Source organism: Apodemus sylvaticus, chromosome 8 (genome assembly GCF_947179515.1).
Source record: "Apodemus sylvaticus chromosome 8, mApoSyl1.1, whole genome shotgun sequence".
In the NCBI taxonomy this organism is placed as follows: domain Eukaryota; kingdom Metazoa; phylum Chordata; class Mammalia; order Rodentia; family Muridae; genus Apodemus; species Apodemus sylvaticus.
In genome coordinates, this window is record NC_067479.1 from 88,581,390 (window position 1) to 88,608,352 (window position 26,963).

General features: G+C 47.9%; 1 long non-coding RNA gene across 3 annotated transcripts in view; it reads left to right on the forward strand.

The window, feature by feature from the left end:
* Nucleotides 1–1,621: 1,621 nt before the first annotated feature.
* LOC127690520 (uncharacterized) overlaps nucleotides 1,622–26,963 on the forward strand; it is a 67,798-nt gene continuing 42,456 nt past the window's right edge. For all 3 annotated transcript variants that reach the window (XR_007979159.1, XR_007979158.1, XR_007979157.1), the window contains exons 1-4: nucleotides 1,622–1,968; nucleotides 15,679–15,784; nucleotides 19,867–19,989; nucleotides 23,036–23,157. This is a non-coding gene — a long non-coding RNA (uncharacterized LOC127690520). The remainder of the gene's footprint in view (nucleotides 1,969–15,678; nucleotides 15,785–19,866; nucleotides 19,990–23,035; nucleotides 23,158–26,963) is intronic.

Sequence of the window (26,963 nt, forward strand, 5' to 3'; positions counted from 1 at the left end):
AGATAGGGGCCAGGCAATGTCATTCATGGTTTGATAACTGTGCCCCCATACTCTGTGTGTGTGTGTGTGTCTGTGTGTGTGTGTGTGTCTGTGTGTGTGTGTGTGTGAGGGTTGTGCATTTGGAGGTTGGAGGTTGAAGTCAGGTGTTATCAATCATTCTCAACCTTAGTATTTCAATTGAGTCTCTTGAACCTAGAGCCAATTGCCTAACCAGGCTGGCCATGAAGCTTCTGGAATCCTGTCTCCTCCCAGTACGGTGATTAGAGTTGTGTGCTACTGCACCCAGCTTTTTAAGTGGGCTCTGGGGACTTGAACCCAGGTCCTTGTGCTTGCACTTTACTCACTGACATGTCAGAAAGGCAATGATGGTGCTCAGAGCACTGGGGTGGGAAGTTAACAGAGAGACAGAGACTTTGCAGAAGTCCTTGTTTGAGTGGGGCCTTGAGGACTAAATAGGTGTTTTCCGGGTAGAGAAGGAGAGGAAAGGACCTCTCAGGAACCATACTTGCAAACTCTAGTCATCAGGGGATTTTCAGCATGGTGATCCCTGACATCAGAATGTCTCTTTTGAGAAGTTTTGATTTGGGCTAATGTACTGCTGAAAACCTTTTCTAAGCTAAGAAAACAAAAGGCCATAGCATTGAGGTGCCTGGTGCCAGTTGGCAGGGACCATAAATACCAGGAAGTTCTGAGTTGTAGATTGGAGGACGGTCCCTGGGTATTGTGAGAAGTCAGAAAGCATATGCAAACCATATGCAAATGAGATGCAAGCCAGCACCTGCTGTGTGCATTGTGCACGCAGGCACTCTGTGCCTCGGGGAGGTAAGCTGGCCAGTCTTCAGAGCTCTGACTAGAAGTACCAGACATTATGGTTCTGTGTGAGAAAGAAAAGTGCATCAAGACTTCTCTGGGAGAGAAAGAAGTCCCAGGGTGTAAACTCCAGGAAGGAGGGATGAAGCCCAAGGGGAGAAGATTTGAGGCCTCCCTAAAGGGTATCCTGCTGGGCGTCAGGAAGCTCATGCCTCTGTCCAGATCTGAGCAGTCTCAGACTGAAGTCAGTCCTTCGAGGGTCCCCCAGAACCAAGGCTGGGGGTCTAAGGGGCTGTGCTTTCTCTTGATCTTATGTCTATCCAGATCCGCCTCCCTCTGCTGTGTGTCAGAACTGTTTCTGACACACAGTGTTGGCGATGCATTGTCCTGGGCTCCTCTCAGGGGACTCTGTGCTCACCTCTTGCCCTGCCTACCTTGAAGACGCCTCCAGCTGTTGTTGTGGACTGAGGCTCCCTGGACCCCGTGAGTGGGAAAGCAAACCCAGGGCACAGGCGAAAGGAAGTTTTCCTTTCAGATCTCTCCCTGTTTAGGACTTGCATCAAGAAGCGAGAGGCGATAGTAGGGAAATGTCTCAGTGAATAAGCTACTTGCTGCAGGAGCGTGAGGGCCCAAGTTCAAATCCCCAACACATATGTATGAAGATGGGCATGTGGCATGTGCCTGTAATCTCAGGACTGGGAGCTGAGACAGCAATATCCTGGGGACTCTGACCAGTCAGTTTAGCTGAAGCAGCAAGCTTCTGGAGAGTGAGAAAGGAAATTATGCAAAGCTGACTTCTAGCCCCCAGTGTATGCATTCTCACAAGTGTGTGCAGCATGCAACGGTCCCATCCAGTGACACAGGAGGATGAGGACCCTTCCCTAGGGACAAGATGGCTACCTTCCAGAAGTCTCCAGAATTACTGCCTAGTTGGCTGTATGGCCTTGGACAGATTAATTCTCTGGCAATTGGTCTATGCCTCAGAAGTTGACCAGAAGTGCAAAGGAGATCTTCTGCTGAGGAGAGCCTTCTGATCCAGTCAGCAGGCAGTTGTGCACCTGATATGACCTGCATTTGGACTTGACCTGACTGTGGCAGGGAGTGATCTGACAGGAAATGGAGATGGGACAGATCTAGGTCACCTAATGCCGGGATCAGGTAGGTGGGCTCTGCACTCTGATGGAGACACACTAGCAGCCCCTGAAGCTCATTGCATTTATAGAATACAACACAATAAGGCAGACTAGCTAGTCTGGGTTGTGGGGGTGGGAGGTGACTCTGTTCCAGCTGCAGTCATTTAGGATGTATTGGCATCCTTGACATGACTGCACTTATGACAACAGTATACATTCACTCAGGACTTCATCACCTCCTGCCACACACCTCCCCCGCCCCATACACACACTACGGAGGTGAGGGGAAGAAGATCTGAAGGGACAGGGATTTAATAACAAGCAGTTTGGAGGGCTGAAAGGGCACAGGGAGATTCCAGGCCCAGGCTGGCATGGTGGTCCCAGGTCCCTGCACGGAGTAGCTCCTGTAGGGAGAATGGACAGGGCTTGCTCCATATATGGTATGTGGGACAGTGGGAAGGGGCTTCTGTATGTCTACTGAACTCCTGGACCACACCTTGGTCTCTGCATCTTCTCCAGGCAGCAGACTGCAGGCAGCAACAACAGGCAGCAGGCAGCAGGCAGCTGTCCTGGCTCTCCTCAGACCCTTCTCTCTGCCGGCTTCTCTGGTGTGTCTCTCTGTCTGTGTGTGGGTGTCTCTCCCAGTCTTTCTCCTCTTTTCAGTCTCTCTTCACACCAGATCTCAACCCCAACTCTTTGCTGTCTGGGTCTGGAAACTGACTTTCCCACCTTTGCTCGCCTCCTCCCTTTCTTCATTCAGATCCTAGGCCCCGACTCCTTTGGGGGAAATTAAGATTGTGGCTCAGTCTGCTTAGGATAGGAGGGCAGAAGGGGAGGGGATCAGGAAAAGCCAGCCTTCAGCAGGTGGCACTGTTGGGTGACTTTTGCTTGTAACACTGGGGAAAAAAAATGAGAAGACCAAAACCATACTAGAATCTACCTGCATTTGAGGGTTTTGTTTTAAATAAAAATCATGACTCTTGTTTCCAGTGCATCATTAAACAAGGTGCGGTGTTTGTGTGTGTGTGTGTGTGTGTGTGTGTGTGATGTGTGTGCTGAGAACATATGAGTTGTGAGTGCCTTATCTGTTTGGGACTCTGTGGGGCAGGAGTGTAGGAGTGTGTATGCATGTGTGTGCATATGTATTAAGAGAGAGGGCTCTTGCCAAGTTCATGGGTAATGATGTCTATGTTACACCCAGCATGATGTAGGTGGGTGCACAGACTGGAAGGCTTGTGTGAAGCCTCAAGCATCAGGATTTTGTATGGAGAGAGCTCCCCTAAAAGATATTCATTCCTCCTTAACATCACTGTGGGGCAGGGTGGGGAGGTAGGGAGGGTAATCTTTTTCTTACCCCGACACTGTTAGTGCCACCTCTAGCAGGCCAGGCCTCTTCCTCAGACAATAGCAAGTTTCTACATACGGGTCTCAAAACCTTGGCCTCATGATGCTCCTGGCTTTCCTGAAATCCTTGGCCACCTCTGCATCTGCTCTTGGGTTTTTCTGGAGCAAGCTCCTACAGTGATGTTCTATCAGTGTTGGCGATGGCTCTCGGTCAGGCTCTCCTTTTCCCTACTGATCGTTAGAGCTGCGACTAGAAGGTCAGTACAGGGCTCCACACAGCTACTTGACTCTTCTAGCTGATCGGTTGCAAAGGGAAGAGGAAGGGTCAATTCTAGGATTGTTGTTGGTTAAGGGAGGCCCAGAGACGGTGTGGAAAGGCCATGAGGTCACACAGGAAGAGATTTGAAGAAGCTGTGTTCAGGAGGGTTGAAGGGTCAGTTCCTTTGTCCTCAAGGCATGTTTAAGAAGTCTGGAGAAGCAGTCCAAAGTGTCAGGAGGAACTCTGGAAGGAAACAGCTTCTGACTTGGGCTAGGGCAAGGGTGACGTTGACTTAAAAATTCTTTTATGGTTTCTTCCATTGTTTTGCAAAACAATATGCACTCTTTATAGAAAACTTAAAAACAGATAACAGAAGAAAATTAGACACCCAGAATTCTGACTCACAGAGACAGACGTTAGGGAGTTTTGGCGGGTACACCACAGGGTTTTATCTTTTCCTTTAAAAAACATTTTATTTTTAGTTACACATAGACTACTGGAATACGTTCTTGTTAGAAAAATTCTTACAATTCAGATCAAGCTGGAATCTCCCTTCCCCCTCAGAAGTCATGGTTTCTCCTTGCTGAAGGGAATTTTGAGGTGTGTCATTACTCATTGTTTGAAGTTTATGCACACTGGCTAGTACTGCAAACCTGGTCAAAAGCCCATGCACCAAGAGGTTTCTAGGGGGAGAACTTAACAGAGGGACACATTGTCAAACTGCCTTCCATGTGTTTAAGCTTAGATCTCTAGCTGAGTGCTGCTTCCTCTTTGGTCAAGGAAGCTTTCTCCTGCAGTGGGCAGTGGCTAATGCAGAGGCTTGTAACTGGCCCAAGTGTTGGCTGAGAATATGTGGCCGTTGAGTGCTTAGACATGAATTGGGCATCTATATTAGGGGCCAAGGCTCAGGGAACATCACAGAGAGGAGCTGGAAAGCCCATCAGATGGGAGAATCGGGAAAAGAGCTGTGAAGAGCTGTCTTCAGGACGTGATATGGCCTCTGTGCTCATGAATTCGCTCAGTTGTGGCTAGGTGCAGGAGATTAAGCCAGCAAGAGCAGTTCGTTCCAATGAGGTTACAGAGAGGAGGGCCACACGTGAATGTGAGAGACAAAAAAGTTGGGGGTGTGGTATGGGTAGAGGGTTAGAGAAGGGATTTGGAAATGAAGATCTAGATATTTTGTACACATGTATGAAATTCTTACAGGATAAGTAAAAGGTACAAAAATTATGTTCATACATCTTTGGATATACTCACATGGGAACTCACTCCATGTAGCCCAGGTTGGCCTTGAACTCTCTATATAATTGAAGATGATGTTGAACTCTGATTGTCCTGCCTCCACCGCCCGAGTGTTAGGATTACAGGCATGCACACCCATGCTTAGTTTATGCAGTGCTGAGAATTGAACCCAGGACTTCTCATATGCTAGGCAAGCACCACTCTACCATCCTAAGCCTGCAATGCTGGCTTTCACTTCTGTGTGTCTGGATTTTTATTTTTTCAACATGAATGGTATCATGCCGCGTGCATTGCTTCTTGCTGTGGCCTTTGTCTCTTGACTACTAGTTTCCAGGTTGTCCCAGTGATGGTGTTCAGAACACTCACCCATCTGTCAAAGCCACAGGATGGCGCTCCCCAGCACGCCCAGGCCAGAGTTTATTTAACCATACCCCTTGGATGGACATTCTGATTGCTTCCACTGCGATCTATTGCTTCTCTGTTGCCACTGTTCTAGGTCACAAGCCTCCTTAATACCCTGCCTCTCTAGGGCAATGGAAAGGAGAAATTGCTACTGGCCATTCTCCTTTTACACATTAGTAAAACTGGGAGCAGCTTGGACTGCTGCTGTGAGAACCGCCTTCCCAGGTGTCTGTGCTAAGAAGGCAGCCACAGCAGTGTTAGCCAGACTGGCCACCAGGGTACTGTAGGCAGTGAGACCAGCCTGGTGTCCTAGGAAGAAGAGGCAAAACATGGGCATGTAGGAGATCACATTCAGGGGATGTTCTTGGAAAATCACTGGGTTCCCCTTACTGTATCAGGAGGTGTCCTGAAGAAAAGGAGCAAGTTTGCCTTCGTTAGGCCCAGGTTACCCACCTTAGGAGAGCTGTGGTGCAGGGACACAGAGTGTGCTGCCCCTCTCTGCTCCCAGGCACTGCTAGCAATTCAACCTGCTGCTTCCTCAGTGTCTGGTCCACCAGCTTCCTATTGCTGCAGGGGCTCAGGGAAGGTCAGAAGTGTGGAAGCTCTACCTTGTCCCCAGCCCAACAGTCTTTAACTACTACTTGGAGGTACGGCACGAGGATTCGCAGCTTCCTCCAGCGGCATGGCTTTGAGGCTGATGTTCCTCTGCAGACCCTGCGTTCCCAGAAGAATGAGATCCACCCCATTCTTGCAAATACACCAGGAATGGCCACTTTCCTCTTATCCCATTTACCCACACCCCCGCTTACCTTCCTCCATGAAGCCCAGTCTGCATTTGAATTCTGGATCTGCTGAAGCGACCCAGGACTCAGAACCAATCATGCTCACTGTTTGAAAAATATATTAATGTGTGTGTGCATGTGTGTGTGTGTGTGTGCACATGTGTGCACACATGAACACACTTTTGCATGTATGCGGAGGTCAGAGGACAGTTAGAAGGAGTTGTTTTTTTCCCCTACCATATGGGTCCCAGATATCAAATTTAGGTCAGCAGCCCTGGTGGCAAGCATCTTTACCCACTGAGCCAAAACATTGGCCCACAATGGTCCATTTTAATGACTCAATATGAATATGCTACACATTCCTGTGGAGGAAATTCTTTGTGTGTGTGTATGTGTGTGCGTGTGTAGGACATTCTTGAGTGTGTGTCTGTGTGTTTATGCTCACACACACTTGCCAGAAGACAACTTCAGTGCTGTTACTTAGGCACCATCTACCTTATTTTTATTAAGACAGAATTTCTCACTGGCCTGGAGCTTGCCAGAACTAGACCAGCTGGTCGGTGAACCTTAAGGATCAGCCTGTTTCCGCAGTGCTGAGATTCTAGGTGAGCCATGATCCCTGGTGTTTTTACTTGGGTATCAAACCCAGGTTGTAATGCTTGTCCAGCAACCACTTTACAGACAGCTAGCTCCCTAGCCCTGTGTGTATTCTTTGTCATTTCCTTGTGAGCTTGCTATACACAGACCTGCTGAACATCCCTGGTATCCAGATCTTCCCTTCTTATCTGCGCTTAATGCCACCTTGCAGCCCACAGGGCACACAGAGGGACCAGTTGTGAGTATGCTTTGGGGTTTTGGAAGTCACCCAGAAAGGCAGCCTGGAGGAGGCATTGAGCAGAACCCACGGTGACAGATGGACATCTATCTGCAGGCTCGCAGAGGGGCTTCTACAGCTTGGTGGGAGGGTGCTTCTTTCCAGGTTCTTATTCTACAAGGCCTGATGGAAGCCCATCCTGTCCTAAAAGACTTCCTGGGCTTCTATCCTTAAGGGCTCCATTGCAAGGCTAATTTTGTCTGGTCTATGCTGCCTCCTATGGATAGTGATTGTCTGTAAAAGTCGGTGTCACCTATAAGACAGGTGATACACACAGGCCTTAATAAACAGATTAATTCATTAATAATTGACTAGGGGAGGCTGGATTTGAACTCCATCTCTGCAGATGACCCCTATGCGGATCCATGGGGCTCAGGGCAAAGCCCCGAGGTAATCATGAGTAGGGATGAGTACTTCAGGGGCCACTCATCTCCCCTCTGAGCTCCAAGTTTGCAGGGAGCTGCTTTCCCAACCCAGAGGCTGGGCCGTTTGCATTCTGCATGTGGATGTGGCTATCTCTGCTCCTTACGCTCTATCCTTCCAGGAGCAGGTTTCTGGAGACAAATATACCCTCCTCACCAGCCCCTCGATCTGTCTAAACACAATTTGACATGCGTTGCTATTAGCTTAGCACCTTATCAAATAATGCGGCTTGATCGAGATAAAAGGTTTTACAACCCTGGCTGCCTTTGTTTCTGCCTGCATTCACCCGCCGAGACAGCTAATAATTACCACCAAAGACAAAGAGAAATCTATACGCACCGCTTCCAGCTCTCGTGTGCATGCTAAGCAGCGGCAGGAGAGAGCTGGGAGGAGCTGGCTGATGTTTGGTCTTGGCCAATCCTGGGGGCAGAGATGGGGCAGGTGGCCAGCCCCAGAGCCTGGACTAGCTGAGGTGGCCAGTAGTGAGCTGAAAGGAAGGACAGACGGGTATGCTGGAGATGGTGCAGCCCTTGGATGCTGGAACCCTAAGTCCATGCTACTAAGAGCTCTTTGATTTTCACTGAATCCCTCCCTCTGAGGCATAGGTTCTGCCATGGGTCTGTCACAGGAGTCACGACTCCTCAGCTCTAGGGTGAGCGTGCTGTCTAGCTCCACTTTCCCCACCCAGGAAGTTGAAGGGTTGTGGGTGACAGAAATGGTCACTTCAGGCAGAAGATGGCTTAGATGACATCATCTAGGTCTGTGTCATGGCTAAGCCTGTCTGAGCCCTTGACCACGGTTGCTGAAGAAGGAGATGCAGGCCTTAACTTGAGACTCTTTCTTGGGTAGAGATTTTTCTTCTGAGGCAGCAAACATGGAAGGTGCAAAGAGAGTTCAAGGAGACTGTTGGGAATGAAAGCAAGCTGGGGAGGCTTCCTGGAGGAAGAGGGCTTGAGCAGTACCCAGATGGATGAGCAATGATACAGACTGTGTGAGAAAGGTGTTAGAGCTTTGAAGCTGGATTACAGTGTCTGTCGGCACTGGTGCTCTCTACGGTTCAAGAATTGCTCCAGAACTCAGACTGAAGGGACTTCTTGGAGTTCTCAGCCACTGCATCCCTTGCCTGCTGTGAGAGGGATAGAACCAGTGAGGAGCTGCTAAATGTTGAAATGTTTCCTTAGAAAATGCATTTTAGCAATTCCCATGTAAACACTTTCCCCATTGCCAACTCCAAGATGCCGGTATGATGTCTCTGGATGTAGAGAGGGTAGAGAGGAGAGCACAGGTGGCTCTTGCAATTGAGTGTAAACCCCAGCACAGCATGGGTTGGAGTTCAGGGGGCACTCAGGAGGCAAGTCAGTGGCTTCCAAGGCATCAGTAATCAAGAAGACAGAGTAGCACACGGGCCTCTTTCACCCCCACTTGCACCTATGGCAAACATCACTAATCAATTATGCTTCTGTTAAGCAGAGAATCCTTCTAATCCAAGTGTTATTAGAAACTGCAATGAATCACTTAAAACCAGCATGTAATATGCCAGCCAATTCTCTTACATTGGCTAATCTAGACTTAATTTCCTCAAAAGCTTCTGAGTGGTGAAACTGAGGCCCAGAGAGGAAGAATTCTCCCAAAATGATCAGCCCCGATGGCCAGCCTCCCAAACTGGCACTCGCCTCCCGCTTTCATGCTGTCATCTTTTCTTTTGAGAGCAGCACCAAGGGAGAGTTTCTGAGAGGCAACACGGTTGCAAGGCTGGCAGGTCTCTTCTGTGAAGACAGGGAGAGTTTTGTCATGATCAAACACTGTTGTTGTAAAGACCTGTCTGCTACACACTACTCTTTCTGCGCTGGGGGAAGTGTGCATGCAGGGAGTGTATGTCCCTGTGTGTGTATGTGCATGTGTGTATGTGTGCATGCATATGTGTGTGTGAGTGTGTGTATGTGTGTGTGTGTGTGTGCATGCACACGCTTGTGCATATGCTCACAGGGGTATGTGTCTGCATGTACAGGCATACAGCCCTACATGCACACAGATGTGCTTTTACTTCCAATTATCTGGTATCAAAGTTGAAGACCTCCCCAGAGAGCATCCGTCCCTGCAGAGAGCTACTCACCAATCTCTAAGATTTACAGAGCTGGGCACAGCACTGGGATTTGCCTAGAGCTGGGCTTTTGGCCAGCCTCTCACGGCTGCCTTGAAGCATCAGCCTGTTCACTCTCTCCTGCCTGATTTCTTCTTCATTTTTAGTTGGCAATGCTCAGAACATCCTCACTGGTCTCTGAGCCTGGGCCCTGCCTCCTCTTATTCTTCTAGCTTCAACTTTGGGTTGGCTTTCCTGCAGGCAGACCTCAGACCTCCATGGCTTCCCCTCTTAAGAGCAGGTTTCTTCCATTTGTTGCTGTGCTCAAAGACAAAGATGGCAGGGTTGAAGTGGAGGAGAGTGACTGGAAGTCGAGCCTTCAGGGCTAGTCATATTAGAATCCCCTCCCCTCTCTGGGTAATGAAGCAAACGTCACAATAAGACAAGTTGTCCAAATTTTTCATTCAGTGACAATAAAAGTTATCTTTGCACTATACTATATCCTATTAGGTGTGCCATTGTGATGTTGTGTTAAAAGAAACAATGTATATACCTTAATTAAAAAGTGGTTTATCCGTAAAAATATGCGGATGATCTCCTGAGCTGCTGGAGACAGGACAAGGACTGGTTGTGTGAATTGCCACTAGCTTCATTTTGTAAGACCGCAAGGTACCATGTCTTCAAAGCCAGCATCTGCTGTCATGTCCATCTTCTCTGGACCCAGAGCTCCCTGTGTGCAGGCTCAGGCTTTCTGAGGCGGGCATACTCTCCTTCACCGTGGGGCATTAGCCTGGCCGCCCATTCTGCACTCCCAGAATTCCATTCTGCACTCTGGAGTCAGCACCTCCTTCCTGTGACAGACATGTGAGGCTCCAGTCTTCATGTGCACAGCAATTGGGGTTTGGGGTTTTGCTTCTAAACCAATGAGTCTGATGCTGGCTGGAGCAGAGAGGAAGTGATGTGGAACGGCCAGAGAGTGGATTCAAGTTTAGCAGCAGGAAGCTGGCAGACTAAGTGTAGGTAGGGCAGAGGCCCCAGTGGCAGCTAGAACCACAGCTTCAATCATTCCACCAAAGTCCTTAGGGATGAAGACCCTGACAGGCTCCTCACTGGGCAGCTCTGTGACTTTGTGACACAGTGTCTGTGGGAGATGTTCGTGCATTGGGTACAGTGTCACCAAGGTGGAACTTTTACTGCTGTGTTTGTGCATGTGTGCGTGCATGCGTGCATGTGTGTGTGTGTGCATGCACGCACTCGCTATATACATATGCATGTGTAGATTTGTTCCCACAGGTGACCTATCCTATCACTGTCTAACTTAATCCCTTGAGACAGGGCCTCTCACTGAACATTGGGGCTAGCAGGTAGCAAACCCCAGCAGTCCTTCTGACTCTCCTACTCCCCAGTTACAAGTTGATGCCACCAGGCTCAGCTTTTTGTGGGGTGCTGAGCTCTGTTCCTCATGAATGTGCAGCACGCGCTCTTACCCACTGAGCCCTGTCTCCAGCCCTCTGCCTTGCCTTTTATCATTTTTTGCATGTCCTCTTCTCTGATTAAAAAGCCCAGCAGTTGTCTCTGACTAGCTGAGCCAGGTCACCCCAGATGTGATAGCTGCTGGGACTGTGTATGCATATGCTTGTGAGAAACTGGGCTCAGGTCCACTGTGGGTGTCTGACAGGATGTAGCAGTCACATTTATCCACTGCCTGCTGTGGGGTGGGGCCAAGGTGCGCCCTAGCTGATGGGTAGAGGTGTTTGTGGGGTGTGTTAATTTCTCAATATCCTAACCAAATGTGTGTTCAGGACAAGTTATTCTACATGTGGAAAACAAAGATGTTTCAGGAAGACCCTCTGGAGATTTATACTTCTAATCTCAGTGTTTAGGAGGCAAATCATGAGTTTGAGGCCAGCCTAGTCTACATAGAGAATCCAAGATCACCCTGAGCTACACAGCAAGACCATGCCCCAGCTGCCCACCAGAGGGTAAGGACCTAGCTCAGCGGCGGGGTGCCTGCCTAGCACCTACTTGATTGATCTCTACACTTCAGAAAAAAGAATGTCTCAGGGGATCTTGAGAATGGGCAAAGGTGTTATGGTGACTCAGGACAGTGGCCTTTCTGACCAGTCTGTTACACCCAACCAATACTTCCCATCCAAGTGAGGGCTTTGGGGATGCCATCCTGAGACTGTTAGAATAGACATCTCTCTGCCACCTCTCATCCCATGTCACACTTTCTGCTGAGGGGTCTCTCTGCATGAACCCACCCCTCTGTCAAGGCTCTTGAATAATGAAGTGTATTTGGAAATGGGAAACAGGACTCAGGATGAATTGGGCCTGGTACGGACTCATAGGCTTACTGGGTTTCTTTGGGGGAAGTCTTAGAGGGCCCTAAGCTTCACCTTACTTATGCAACTGAGGAACTCAGCATCCCCTGACCCCTGAGAGGCATTGGATGCCACCATGGTCATGACACCTTTTTGCAAAGAGAAATGGTATTTTTGAGGCTCAGGTCTTGTGCAGGGCTCCTAGGACCTACGGCTGGCCAGGAGATACTGGGGGTTTAGAGATAAGGCTTTATTCTCTGGAACTCCATCCTATGCAGTTCCTTCGGGTGAGAGTATGAAACTGGAGTGCAGGTGGCCTGTTTGTCTTTGTCTCCCTCAGCATTGACTTGAGGCAGACTGCCACCTCCAAGTTCACACATGCTGGGTGCAGAAAAGTCCATTCCTCGGAGCTGAGATTGGAGATGTCCCTGCAGGCTGGGGCAGTGGTGGCTCTTCTGAAATGGGGAGCTGAGACCTTCAGGTGGAGCCAGAGGCAGCAGGAAGTGAGGTAGGAGGATAGGGACAGGCATGAACTGATTGTCAGGCAGGGCACGCTTCTCCGGCCAAGCCGATCGTGATTTCTGGGGCATCGAATCAGAAGAGTAGGCTGGGCCCTGTGTCATTGTCAGCACTGCCCTTCCTAAGTGCTGACACAGCTCCTCTCCAGACCCTCCTTTGTCCTTTATCTGGCCTGAGAACACATCCACATCCCAGCTGGCTCCCCTGGCTGCAGGAATCATGTCACTGGGCACAGGAAAGATACGACTGCTAGGCGCAGTGTGAAAGCAAGCCTTCCAGCTGCCTTTCTCCATGGAAACAGGTGGGGTTGCAGCCTTGTCTGTGGAAGGAAACTGGCCATTTATTTAGTGCCAGCTGTGTACTTTGCATACCTTGCCGAAGACTATATTAGCTTATTTCATTCCGACCTCACGGTGGTGCGTTCATAGAATAACACCCCCCCCCCTTCAGAAAAGCAAAGAGAAGGAAGGCTTGGCCATGGGAGCACGGACAGTAAGGGACAGGTCTGCTGACTTCCATCTGCCTCAGTTTGTGTCCTTGCTACCTTCCTGAGGGTCCCTAATGCTAGCTGAAGGGCTACTTTCTTGAGGGGCCCTCATGGGAGCTGAAGGGCAAGCAAGACCACCCTAAACCTTGTTTTTCTGGGTGGATCTTGAAGATAATATGTGGGCCTAAAAGATGGAGAAGGACAGGGTGAAGGTGTGTATGTGTGTGGGGGGAGATGTCACACATTTCCCACTTTCCCGCTGCAAGATCTTAGAATTCATCTTCCCTAGGGTTGGAAACCTAGGTTAGACATGCTTACAGACAGGGTTGCATCTGTGGGAAGCCTGCACACTGGCAGCTGGATCTCCATCTCTAGGTGTAGGCAGGGGTGTGGACGAAGCAGAAAGCTATGGCATCCTCTGCTCCAGATGTGTATGTGTGTGCATGTGTGCGTGCTTTCATGTGATGTGTGTGTATGTGTGTGTGTGTGTGTGTATGTGTGAATTCTAGGAGCTTCCTATTTATATCCCCATTTTACAGAAGGAAGGGCTGGGGCTGAAAAAGAGAAATGCTTGAATATTTCGTAAAGAATTACCAAATCCAAGATGGTGGCTATGCTGTGACCAGATATGGAAACCTCAAGGCCCAGACAGGATAGAAAAGGTCTCCTCAGCAGCCAGCAGGCCACTCCTCTGAACAATCCCATGAACTGGCTGGGGTTTCAGTAGTGATCCCCTTTATATTGCACGCATACCTTTACCTCAGTTTACCACTAAAATCTCATGTGTGCAACAGTGCCTTGGACTGGTGTATGCCAAAGCAACATGGGGCGGTCTAGAGTCCCCAAGCCTTGCTAATGGCAGAGTGACAAATCATTGTCTTCTGAACTTTTGACCCAGAGCTTCTCCTTGAATGAACAGGAAAGGTGCTCACTGAGTTGAACGGCTAAAGAGTTCAGAGCTGAAACCAGACTGAGGGAGAACACTACATGAGCATTAACTGTTATTTATTCCCTGCCTCTGATGTTTCTGGAAATCATTAATGTAGTGGCTGGCCCTGTGAGTTAAGAAAAGCACTGGCATTTTCCTGCTATGACCTGCACTGCTTCTGATAATATAGTGACCACATCCTCAGATTTGTGCTCTCACAATGTGTAAAGGCTGCTACTGCACCAAACATCACTCCTCCTACAGCATGATGCAAAGCCAAAAGAGAACCATTCTTCTTCTTCTTCTTCTTCTTCTTCTTCTTCTTCTTCTTCTTCTTCTTCTTCTTCTTCTTCTTCTTCTTCTTCTTCTTCTTCTTCTTCTTCTTCTTCTTCTTTTCTTTGTTATCTATTTTTTTGTTGTGGTAGGAATTGAACTAAGATCATGCTAAGTATGCATTTGACTGTGGAGAAGACATTTTTCTGAAATGATGTTCTTATAATTTGATCGACTGGAAACAGGTCAAATGCCCAAACTAACTTTTGGGAAGGGGATGGGCTTGCCACAGTCACCTGAGCCTAACCTGCCTTACTCCTTCTGAAGCCACTCATACATGGACCGATATGGGGGTCCACAGTGAGGCACCCCCAGAGGGGTAGGTGCAAGGATGAGCCTGACTGGAGATGATGGTGTGAGGTCACAGTCACGTGACAAATGATCATCTATGATGCCAGGCCAGGCTCTGTGGTGCTTAGAGAATAGCTGGCTCATCTGGGAACCTCTCTGGTTGGTGCTGCTTGTCCCCTCATCTCCAAGGGATACTTTGATGGGTGCCTAGGAGAGAGCATTCCAGGGCAGAGCTGTGTCCCTGTCCACTGTCACCCACAAAAACAATAGTTTCTGTTGATTTGTTGGGAAGTCCTGCTTACCAGCCTCCCCTCTTCCTCCTGCAACTCTCTTTGCATTTTCCTCTTTGCACAAGAAAAGTTGAGGTGACAGAGGGTGGGCAGTGGGCATTAGCAGGTGCCCTCTAAAACCCTTTGGTCCTTCTTAGAGATCTTCTTTACTGCGGGGGGGGGGGGGGGAATGAGCCTCTGGTAGATTCCTACATCAACTGGTCTGTGCATAGCATACCTGGGATCACAGTTCCCACAGTAGCAAGCACAGGAGTGGCTGACTACTTGCTCCAGTGCTTCGCTGCTAGGGGATGAGTCCTAGGTGTAAGCTGTAGTCTGCAGTCTTGCCCATAAAAGCACACCCCATGGCTGTTCCCTCCTCCCCGTCTTAATTTCCCACACCCTACTCTGCATTCCCTGAGGTCACCTTTCCCTAGCCCTTGGCTCATCAGCTGTTTTGGGTAGAACACAAAGTAAGATTTTTTTTACCCAAGTGCAGGGTGTAGTGATCTAGCCCTAAACATGAGCCCATGATCTCTGGACCACTGGGCCAGTTACTGGGAGAACTGAAGACAAACAGGAGACTCTACCATCTATTCCAAATGTCACCCATCTCCAGCTACACCAGTGCCCAGAGGGCTCTGACCTGACTTCACAGCAGCTGGGCCTTGAATTTCTTCTGGGTGAAGGCCTGCTGGGCTCCAATAGCCCTTGTCTTAGCTCTAAGCTGCCTCACTGGTCATGCCCAGTGACCTGTGAACTAAATCTAAGAAACTTGGCCTTGCCCAGCTGGCTTCAAAAGAGTGATTATGGACCAACAAGGAAATAATACATTTCATGGAAAAGACCATAATTATGGAGTATTGAGTAGATAATATGTGTTTTTTTAAAAGTCTGCAATTATGTATTTATCCTATCCATAATTAGGGAATTTTAAAGGGTGCATTATAGGTAATTTAAAAATAAAATAATGATACCACTCAAAACAAGCAGCCTAAACAAAGACAAAGCCACCCCAAACTCGGCTAGCTCAAGGATTATTTTGGGGGATGCAGCATCTTGGATTTTGGTGAAACCAGACAACTGAGGTTCAAACTGGGTGAGTGGGATTAGTTTGATCGTCCACCCTTGGCAGATTGTCTGGAAGTTCCCTAAGATTACGCTTCTCTCCTTCACAGGCATTGTCTGTGACGATCAAATCTTCTGAGATCGGAGCTATAACCAAGTGGCTTCTGTGTGCCAACAGCTTTGCCCACCTTCATTCTTCCAGAAACTTCTCCCATGGTAGCCACTTTGCATAGATGGCTAATGAAATGAACAGAAATGTACATGTGAACACTCAAGCCCTCAGTGAAAGCAGTGTATGTCAGCTGCACTGTGGCCACATGTTGCAGTGAGTTATTTACTTTGCAATAAGATAGATGCGTGTGGCTTTGCACCATGGGAGAATATTGCATTGCAAGCACTGCTGTAGAATCTGCTGATCAGGCATGCGGGCAGTCCTGTTCTTAGCAGGAAACTTCTTTCCACTAGCTTACCTGGTCACCTCTGCCTTCTTTCTTAACTTCAGTTTCTCCGGGGCTGTCTTATCTTTATGAGAGCCCATCCCAGGTCAGGATCTAGAATAAAATATGTTGGGCGAAAAGTCCTGGGATACAGTCTGAATGTTGACCATGTCTCAAAGGCACACGCATTAAAAGATTGGTGCCCAGAAGGGGTCTTTTAGGAGGGTGAAAACTTTGAAGGGGTAGGGATTGTGCTTTCAAAGGTGATTATGGGACCTGACCCTCTCTTCCTCCTCCTCTTCCTCCTTCTACTCCTCCTCTTCCTCCTCCTCTTCCTCCTCCTCTTCCTCCTCCTCATCCTATTCCTCCTCCTCTTCTTCTTCCTTCTCCTCCTCTTCCTCCTTCTCTTCCTCCTCCTCTTCCTCCTCCTCATCCTATTCCTCCTCCTCCTCCTCTTCCTCCTTCTCTTCCTCCTACCCATCCTATTCCTCCTCCTCTTCTTCCTCCTTCTCCTCCTCTTCCTCCTCTTCCTCCTCTTCCTTCTTCTACTCCTCCTCTTCCTCCTCCTCTTCCTAGTCCTCTTTTTCTTCCTCCTCCTCTTCTTCCACTTCCTTCTCCTCTTCTTCCTCTTCTCTTTTTCCTATTCTTCCTCCTCTTCCTTCTCTTCTCTTCCTCCTCTTCCTCTTCCTCCTCCTCCTTCTTATAGGCTGTTCACTATAGGCCCAAGATGCTATGTCCATCAACTGACCATGGTTCAGAGCATTCACACCTGTGAGCCAACGAAACCATTTTCTCTCTATCAGTTAAGTACCTCACTGTTCTTTATTATTATGGAAAGTTGACAAATATCTTCATTCAAAACTCTGGTGATTTTCCCTCCATTTCACAACTGCCTTTGTTGATACCATTTTGATCCTACTGTTCAGTTACAAAAAAGACAACCTTAAATGCAAGGGAGGAAGTGACTGGCTCTCTGCATGTTTCCCAGCTATGACTCTCATAAACTAGCACTGACTGGCCCCTTCTGGCCCTAAGGAGGAAGTGACTGGCTCTCCACATATTTCTCAGCAGTCATTCCCATAAACAGGCACTGCCCATTTTGGTCCTAGGGAGTGATGAACACAGGCCCCAAGGATAAGGCTCACTGGCAGGGAAGCAGGCCGTGGGGTACAGGTTCACATCCAGCACTTCCCACCTGGGTTCAGGGCCAGAAATACTGATCTGGAATCCAAGAATCACATTCTCACTCTGGACCTTGAAGGTCATCATGCCTGGAGGCAGATTCTAGGGTGATTGTGGGGTTGGTAATGCCATATGGCTGCCCTTGGAGGTGGGGGCAGTGGGTGGGAAGCTGGGTATTTCTAAGGTGCTCTCAGGTGTGGTCTGGAACCTTTCTTCTCAGTTTCTCCAGTCCCACAGTAAACTCTATCTAAAAAAGACAGAGTTAGTCTGGCATGTGCCCTGGAAGGGGAGGCAACTGCTGGTATGGGATTGGAGTCTTAATGGGCACGTGGGATATGGGTGACAGTGGGAAGTGACTTCTTCAAAGTCAAAACTCAAGGTGACCATGTGCATGCGCCTAGATCAGCCTTCTCTACCAAAGGAATCCTTGGGTGGATACTGGGATTTTTTTATAGTGTGTGAGTGTGGAGTTAAAGATAAAAATATTTGCATGTGTACAGGCCATGGAATGAAACTGAGTGTCTGCTTCAATCACTGCCTTGAGGTTTCTATTGCTGTGATGAAACACTACTCCCGAAAAGACGCTTGTGGAAGAAAGGGTTTATTTTGCTTACACTTCCGCATCACAGTGTGTCTTAGTCTTCTATTGCTGTGAAGGTACACCATGACCAAAGCAACCTATAGACGACAGAGTTTATTGGAGCTTATAGTTTCAGATGACACGTCCATGGTAAGTTCCCTTAGCAGGGAACTTGGAGGCAGGCAGGCAGGCATGGTGCAAGAGCACTAGCTGAGAGCTACCATCTGATCCCTAAGCAGGGGTCAGAAAGAGAAAGCTAGCTGGAATGCCACAGACTTTTGGAAGCTCAAAGCCTCCCCACAGTGACACAATTCCTCCAACAAGACCACACCTCCTAATCCTTCCTAAACTGTTTTACCAACTGAGGACTAAGTTTTCAAAAGTAGATACCTGTGAGTCCATGTTCATACAGACTACCACATAGTTCATTTATAGGCAGTCAAGGCAGGAACACAAACCGCAAGAAACTGAAACCAGGAGCTGATGCAGAGGCCATGGAAGAGTTCTGCTTACTGGCTTGTTCTCCATGTCTAGCTCAGTCTGCTGTCTTATAGTACTCAAGACCAGGAATGGCCCCACCCACAAGGAGCTGGGCCATCCTACACCAATCACCAATTAAGAAAATGCCCTACAGGCTTGTCTCCAGACTGGTCTGATGGCAGCATTTTCTCAATTGATGTTCCATCTTTTCAGATGACCCTAGTTGTGTCAAGCTGACATACAAACTAGTGAGCACAATAACTCTTCATTTTCATTTTTTGAGTTAGGGTCTATTACTGAACCTAGAGTTTACTGAATCTGCTAGAATGGCTGGCCAGCATGCCTCAGAAAAGACTCCTGTTTCTGCCTCCCTAGTGATTATAGATGTGGTCTCTTAAATTTTTTACATAGGTGCTGGGAGCTGTTGTCCCGGCGGAGTCCTGAGACAGGATGTCACAGCAGAGGCGCTGCTCATTAGGGTGTCTGTCTCCCACATGACCTCACAAAGGAAGGCTCAATACTTGCACATCACCATTGCTACCTCTTACAGAAGAGGGTGGAGCCCACCAAAGCCCACTAGAGCTCATTATGTGGTTGGATGGTGGTAGAGGAGAGGACTCTGGGGAGCTGGGTACCTTGTTGCTGTGTGCTGTTGCTTTTGTCTATGTGACAGTGGCTCAGACAAGGTGTCCAAATGGGCTTCCTCTAGCTCTTTACCTCCCCCGATGGTATGTATCAGGCTCTCTTTACACTGATGTTCCATATCTTAGCCTGTTGTCCATGTTGTCCCTGGTATCACAAGTCAATATTGATGATCTTTTGTGCTTAACTGACCAAATGCACAACCAGCCAAACTGCACCATGAAGTCTTTCCATCTGAGCCTGGCATTCAAGATCTGTTCCAATCTGAAGATTTCAGCTCTGCCTGGAACACACACCCTCCCTACCCCTCCAACCCCCCCCAGAGTCTGACCTACAGTCTTTGCTTTGGTTGGACTAGGGTCTGTGAAGAGCTGAACATTGACCTCTCTTTATGACCACAACTTTCCTATCTTCTGGAATGGTCTACTCTTTCCTGGGCTCTTCATCACCTCTCCCTCCTTCCAGCCCCTCCTCTTGACTGGATGGAGGACAGTAGTTGACCAGTTGTAGGTTAGTTTCATCTTCCTCATGCAAGCATAGTTAAGAATAGGGCTGGCAGTCACACTAGCTCAGTTCACATCTCTTCCTGGTTGTATGTCCTTCTGTGCGTCTGAAGGTCCATCACCCCGCTCATAGATACACCCATGGATACATCCCATGGGTGCTGAATGAATGGTGAACACAGGTACATCACCCAGCTCATGGATACACCCATTGATATAACCTATGGATGCTGAATGAATGGTGAACACAGGAATATCATCACCCAGCTCAGCACCTTGCTCAGAGCAAAGTTGGAACACATGGGTTGTGAATGTCGTGCCACTGACTTGATTTCTACCACAGGAATGAGGGAGTCCACTGTTATTCCACCAGTCCCCGGGGACACAGGCTGCCTGCTGGGGGTGGAGGAGGGATAGGGACAATTTATTTTGGCACTGCAGGAAAGAGTTTATCTATTCATTTTCTCCTTCCAGGTCTCCCTCGCTCGTGCCATCCCCCTCTCCCCGACTCCCAAAGGACTTCCCAAGACTCCCTGAACAACATAAACCTTGGGCCCTTCAGGCAGGTGTCAGCCACAGGAGTGGTGGGTTTACAAGGTAAGGACGTATAAGAAGTGACAGGCTCGGAATTAGCAATGCAATTCCTCTGTCATTTTTATCATTGGCCCCTGCAGGGAGGAGCTGATTAAATGGATATTCAACTCTTTGCATTAACGCGCATCCAGCTTCAATTTGCATTTCATTAGCTGCACAAAAAGCATAATTTTATTATTTGCCATTGGAAAGCAGATCTCTGCTAACAAGCAGCTCCACGCTGTTACCGAAACATGGTGTGACTTACTTGCTTGCAGTCTGCTCGCTCTGCCATCCTCATCCCCAACACGGATGGACGTCTGCGCAGAGTTGGACCTGACATGGCAGGCTGTGTTTTCATTCCAGACGAGTCTCTCAGAGGACTTGGCTGTGCAATGTTTCTAGGAGACAGGATGACTACTGCTGTCTTCTGGGCAAGTCACCGTCATTCATCACTGATGACAACAGTGTTACCACTGCTAAACAGCATTCCTAGCATCACATGCCACATTCCCGTTATCACCACCACCACAACACCACCACCACCACCATAGCCACCACTACCATCATTATAACTACCACCACCACCACACCATCACCACCATAACCATCACCATAACTACTACCACTACCATAAAGACTACTACCATCATTTTAATTACCACCACTACCCCCACCACCACCACCACCATCACCATAACTACTACCACCACCACCATAACCATTACTACCATTGTTATAACTACCACCACCATCTCCATAACTATCACCACCACCACCATAACCACCATCACCACCACGATAATCACCACCATAACCACCACAACCATCATAAACACCACCACCATCATAACCACCACCACCACCATAACCACCACCACCACCATAACCACATCACTACTACCACTAGCTTAATCATCACCACCACAATCACTACCATGACCATTATCACCTCCACTAGCTCTACTACCTCCACTTCTACCATACTGCCATTACCACCACCATGACTACCATCACCACCATCACAATCACCATCACCACCATTATCACTTTCACCAGACCTACCTTCTCCACTTCCATCATATTACTGCCACCATTACAACATTTCCTCTAGCCCTACTATCTTTATCATACTTCTGCACCAATTCCTTGGCTATCACCTTCTCTAACTCTACAACCTCCATCTCACCATACTTCCATCACCATCACTATGGCCAACACTGTCTCTAACCACATCACGCCATCATGCTACCACCACCATCACCACCACCACCACCACCACCATGGTCATTACCTCCTTCCTTCACTAAACCCTACCACCACTATCACCTCCATTTCCACCTCAGCATCACCATGACCTCTACGTCTACTCTCACCATCACTTCTGTGCTTTATCACCTCCATCATCATCATCACCTGTACCATATATGCCAAACTGATACTACATGGATACAACATTATTGCCATAACGGTAACAGTATCACCTTCATCAGCACCTCAGCCATCAGTACCACCATCCCTCTGATGGTCTCTACTACCATCATGACCACCATTATCATCAGCTTCATCGCCACTGTATCATCACCTCTACCACTGTTACCAGGCCAACAGTACCTGTGTCACAACTCTTTCCACCATCACCTTCTCCATTGCTACTCTTTGCAAAACTCTTTCCACCATAATGATCACCCCTCTCCATGGCTGCCGTTACCATGACCATCATCACCTCTGCTCCCTCTGCCTCCACCCAAGTCAGCACCTTCTCTACCATCATCTCCCCCCTGCTCTTGCTCTCACCATCAGCACCCTCCCAGTACATTCACCCTACAACCAGCATTCACCACCGGCAACTCTAGTCCCAAATGATCACTATGATCAGTTCGACCACTGTGGCTGCATCTCCCATCTCTACCACCACCATCACTGTCCCTATTTCGGAGTGTACATGGGCTGTCATTCCACCAGCATTGTGCATTGTGTGTTTCATCATTCTATCTGGACACCAGTGCTAGAGACATCCATGGTTGTCAGAACCCATAGCCTGAGGGCTCTGTGAGAAGTTGGTGATAACTGAGCACAGGGAATGGTAGACTAGTGATGTTAATATTGTGACTGTACTAGCAGTCCCTTTATATTGGGATGAATGCTAATTAAAGGGATACCATATGCACCGAGTGTCAGTTCCCTGCACACATCCCCTTGGCTCTCTTCTCTGACTCCCAGCTTCTGTATGCTTCTCCTCTCGTAGAGCATAAGGCTACTTTTTTTTCAGGGACATTTTCAGTCTCTACAGCTGCTCTTTCTCAGTGCTGTGAGTGCTGCAAGTGCCCCAAATGGCTTCAGCCAGTGACCAGTAGTGCATAAGGAAGAAAGGCAGGCAAACTCCATCAATGGCACGATCATGTTTTAGAGCTCTCTGCAGGGTCTGAAACTGTCTGGGATGTTACAGGCCAGGTTTCCTTTCTCTATTCCCTCCAGCTTTTCCCAGGAGTGATTTCATAATATCGATGACACATAAGTCTTTATCTCAGGATGTGCATGTGACACAACAGTTGTATTTTTGTTGCTGTATTTTGCTCACTGTATTTTTCAAGTCCACTAGCTAACAGAGAGAAGGCAGATATTCCTGGGAGGCTAAACCACTTAGACTGGGTATGATTATTGTTTTTTTTCAGGTTTAAAACTGAGACCCATGTGCAAGGTCACAGGGGGAAGGTGGAAAGGCAGTGCAACTTTCAAATCGAAGATTAGCTCCTTTTCTACCAGCCTGCAGTATCTCAGAATTTAGGGCTAGCCCAAGCTTGGGGTAGCATTCATGTCCTTTTGAGCTACAAAATGATGTTGTTTACAAAGCTTATTTGTGAGAACTCTGAAATTCATTTAACAAGAACAAGCTAAGAGCAAATATCCCATAATGTTTAAGTAAGTTGACTGCTTTGTGTTGGGTCACCTTGATCCCATGGGGTCACAGGAACCTAAAGGCTGTAGGTTGGACATTCCATATTGTCAATGGTTTCAGATGACTTGTTTGGGCCCTGAATTCAGACTCCATTCTTCTTCTGTCATCTAGAATACCCAGTTCCTCTTTGTCACCGGGGATGCAGACACAGTTGCCAACCATGATGGGACCACCATGGAAGAAGGAACAACCAACTGGCCTCAAAGGAAGACAGTGCAGGAAAAGGAAGCCTGGTATGTAGGCTCTGGGACCTCAGGCATGTCCTTGATCTCTCCATGTATCCATTACTTGATGAGCAGCAACTTAAGGGAAGAAAAATTATTTTGGTGCACATCTAAGGTGCATAGTTCATCATGTTGGGAAAGGCTTTGCAGCAAGAACAGGAAGCAGTTGGCACATTGCTTACAAAATCAGGAAGCAAAGAGTCACCAGGAAGTAGTATTGGTCTAAAAATCTCAAGGTCTGTACCTGTTGGTTCACTTTCTCCAATAAGCCTTAACATCATAAAGGTTCTACAACCTTCTCAAACAGTGCTACCAGGGGGGGACCAGGTGTTCAAATGCATGAGCCTATGGGGAGACATTCTACATTCAAACCATAAAGCCATTCAATTACTCCACAATGGGCAAATGGGCTGTTTTCATCCCGATTTGCAGATGGGTGTGGGTGGTATTGGAATGCTTGAGGAAGAGGAGCAGGAGCAGAGCATGGCCCCACTGCAGACCCCAGATCCCTCTCTAGGTTGCGTTGCTGGCATGGTACCTTTAATCAGTTTGTATGTCAAGAATCATGCACTCTTGCATAGAACTCCCTCCTAACACACATGGTACATGCTTCCCACACATCCATGCCCTTCTATGATCTCTGTACCCAGAGACTGCTCACAATAGCTATGCCTGTCTGGGATTTGACCCATGGCTTCCTGCACCCTCACATATGCTCTCTTCCCAGCCCATCACAGCATGGAGATACAGTTGACCCCTGGCACAGTTCCATCATGCCAAAGCCTATGCTCATAGTCCTCTTTGAGAAGCTCTCTTTGATGTGATAGGACACTGTCTCATGGGCCCGACTGTCTGGATGTACCCTATTAAGGGTGTATCCTCCACTGCATTCTCTTAAATCTCTTGGCTTAGCCCTAGGTCCACTCAGAGGAGGTTCTCAAAAGCAAAGGAGTAAAGTGACCCGTGTGGCCAGGGAGATTTTAGTTCAGATTCTAGATCTCTTGTCTGTGAGCTGTAGGTCCTTAGGCAGCTTCCTTCTGTCTTTGTGCTTTCGCTGTTTCATCTGTGAAATGGGTGTACTGGTAGTCCCTACCTCATGAAGCCTTATGAATGGGGAGTACAAACACTGGTGTTCAGGCTGCAGCAAGAAATTTCTGGAACCTGGGACATCAGTACTTTCCCTTGCTGATTTTTCTCCACCTCCCTCTGGCTCTGTTTTCCCTTTACTACAAACCCTATATGTGACTGTATGCCAGCCATGCTAAGAGAGAGAGGGGTCCTCAGGCAGCATAATGAGGTGGGAAGGAGTGAGCTCGAACCCGGACCCAGGAATGATATAATTGGTACAAATCTCTAGTCTTCACAGCACAGGAACCCAGAGGCTCTTGCCCCAGTTCATGCAGAAGATCTGAACTCGGCACCTTATGATCTGGGCTGTCTGATCTTACAAAGTCAATATAGCTGGTTTTCAAAGGCACTGGATAATTTCCATCATATAAGACAAAAAGTGAAATTAAGGTGAGCTGGGCTCTCCAGGCTGCCGAGTCCATTCCCCACACTCCATTCCTAAGGCTGTGTGGGAGAGAGGCTGAATCTATTCTCCGTCCAAAGCACTAATTACCATGTTTCTCTCTTTCAGCCTTAAAAGTCTCTCTGCAAATTTAGCTTCTCTTCCAGCCCCATCTCTGGTCCCAGTAGTTCCCACCCCTTAAAGGCGAAGTGCCTTCTTGAAGTGTTCAGTATGTGTAGGATGGGCATACGGGCTTTGGTTCCTCCTCTGGGCACATCAAAATGGTAGTGTTGGGGGTAGGAGGACTCTGGGTATATTTATAGAAATAAATTTGCTGTTTTTATTTCAAAGTTACACATGCGTAAGGCTGAAGGAGACCAACAGTACTGTTCTCATTCCCTCATGACTTTTTGTCCTCTTTAGAGCCAAAAACTATCTCTTCTCTTTGCTTGCTTGCCCATTAAATTTGTGTCCCCAATTCAACTCCAACGTCTCTGCTGGTTGTTGTGATGCTGCCAATTAGCTATGTTATGCGAAGAGCCTCCCCTAGAACCTTCCAACACTGTGCTTACAGAGACTGTGCTTCCCAGGGACTCTTGCTGCCTTGGGACAGTCTCGTTCTGAAGCCCCCGTCCCAACTTCTGTTGGTTGAATGAACATGGTCCCTATAGACTCCTAGACTAGAATATTTGGTCCTCAGTTGGTGGAGGCTTTAGGGAGAATTAGGAGATGCATCCTCCTTGGAGGAGGTGTGTCACTGGGGACAGGTGCTGAGGTCTCAAAAGCCTGTGTCATTTCCAGTTTTAGCTTTCTCTGATTCCATTTCCACCTCCTGCTAGGGATCAGATGTAACTTCTCAGCTAAGGCTCCAGCACTATGCCTGTCTGCCTGCTGCTACGCCCCTCACCATTGTGATCACGGGCCCTATCGGGCTTTCTTCTCTAAGTTGCTGTAGTTATGATTGTGTCTTTACAACTATAGACAACTACGATAAACCCTCTTAGGATATTCTCCTTGTCAGTTTCCTGCCTCTTCTGTGTCCTTTTACTGTTAGCTTACATCTTTGCTTTTGATAGGGCTCATCCTTCCACACCTTCTCAAAAATGATGCACGCAGTGGGGCAACTTTCTGTACAAGATGTTCTGTTCTTTTACTTGGGTGTAGAATTCAGCGTTGAGTTCTACAAGACAACATTCCGGTTTTTCTCCATTAATGATATGAATGGTTCTCACTGTTGTCTTTTGTTTTTCTCCTCAGAAGCACTAATTAGTAAAGAAGACAATGCCCCTGTGCTTCTGGATTCTTGGTTCGGTGCTTATTTTCTTGGTGCTTCTGCCATTGCTCTAAGCACTGATCCTGCTGTGCTGTGGTAAAGACCCACGTACACGTGCTGCACTGCCCACCTGATGGGACTTTAGAATCTCATGCCCTGTGCTTTAAGAACACTGACCTAAAATACTTCCTGGATGATTTCCCTGTGTGTCTTGTGTTTTATTCTTTTGAGAAATCCTGTAGTTCATATATTCCTAGACTTCCTAGACTGAGTGTCTAACCTTCTAACTTTATCTTTCAAAAGTCTAGAGTGATTCTTCCAAAACATAGGCCCCGCAGCTTGAAGCCTTCCCCAGCCTTCCATTGCCTGGCAACGCTCCTGCCTTGGGTATGCTCGGTGGGCCTCAGCGCACTTCTCTAGTCTCATCACTAAAGCCTCTCCATGTAGTCAAAGTACAGATGCTCCCGCTAGTTGACAGTGCTGGTCACAGGATATAACTTCCTGCCTCTGTTTTACTCAGACTGATGTGTTTGTCTAGAATCCTCACACTCTGGCTTGTTTCCTGGTTGACTTTGGCTTGGCCTTCTCCATTGACTTACAACGTGCCCAAGGGCAGCACCTTTTGGTAGTTCAAGGCCCTGCCAAGGTCCTGTCTTTCAGAAAAGAGGTATTTGACCGATGTTGATGCTAGTTGCTCAACGCCTCTGTTTGTTGAGTGTGATCATGTGTAAACTTCTTGCTGAGTTTCCTGGCAGACTGAGTCATCAACCTAACTCAACCCCTGTGCCCAGATGTTCACACAGGATAAAAAACAGTCGACCAGGTGTATCTGCGTTCATGCATTCCCAGATCCAGGCACCCATCTATTGCACAATTGACTGTGATCAATTACATTAAGAGAATTCATTAATTCATTAATTACATTAATAGAAGAAAGCACAGGTCAGGTTTAGGCCTATCTAATCTGGTTGAACTGTACATCACAGGGCATTGTGAGAGGAGGTAGGGGAACCACCTCTTTGACTAGCACCA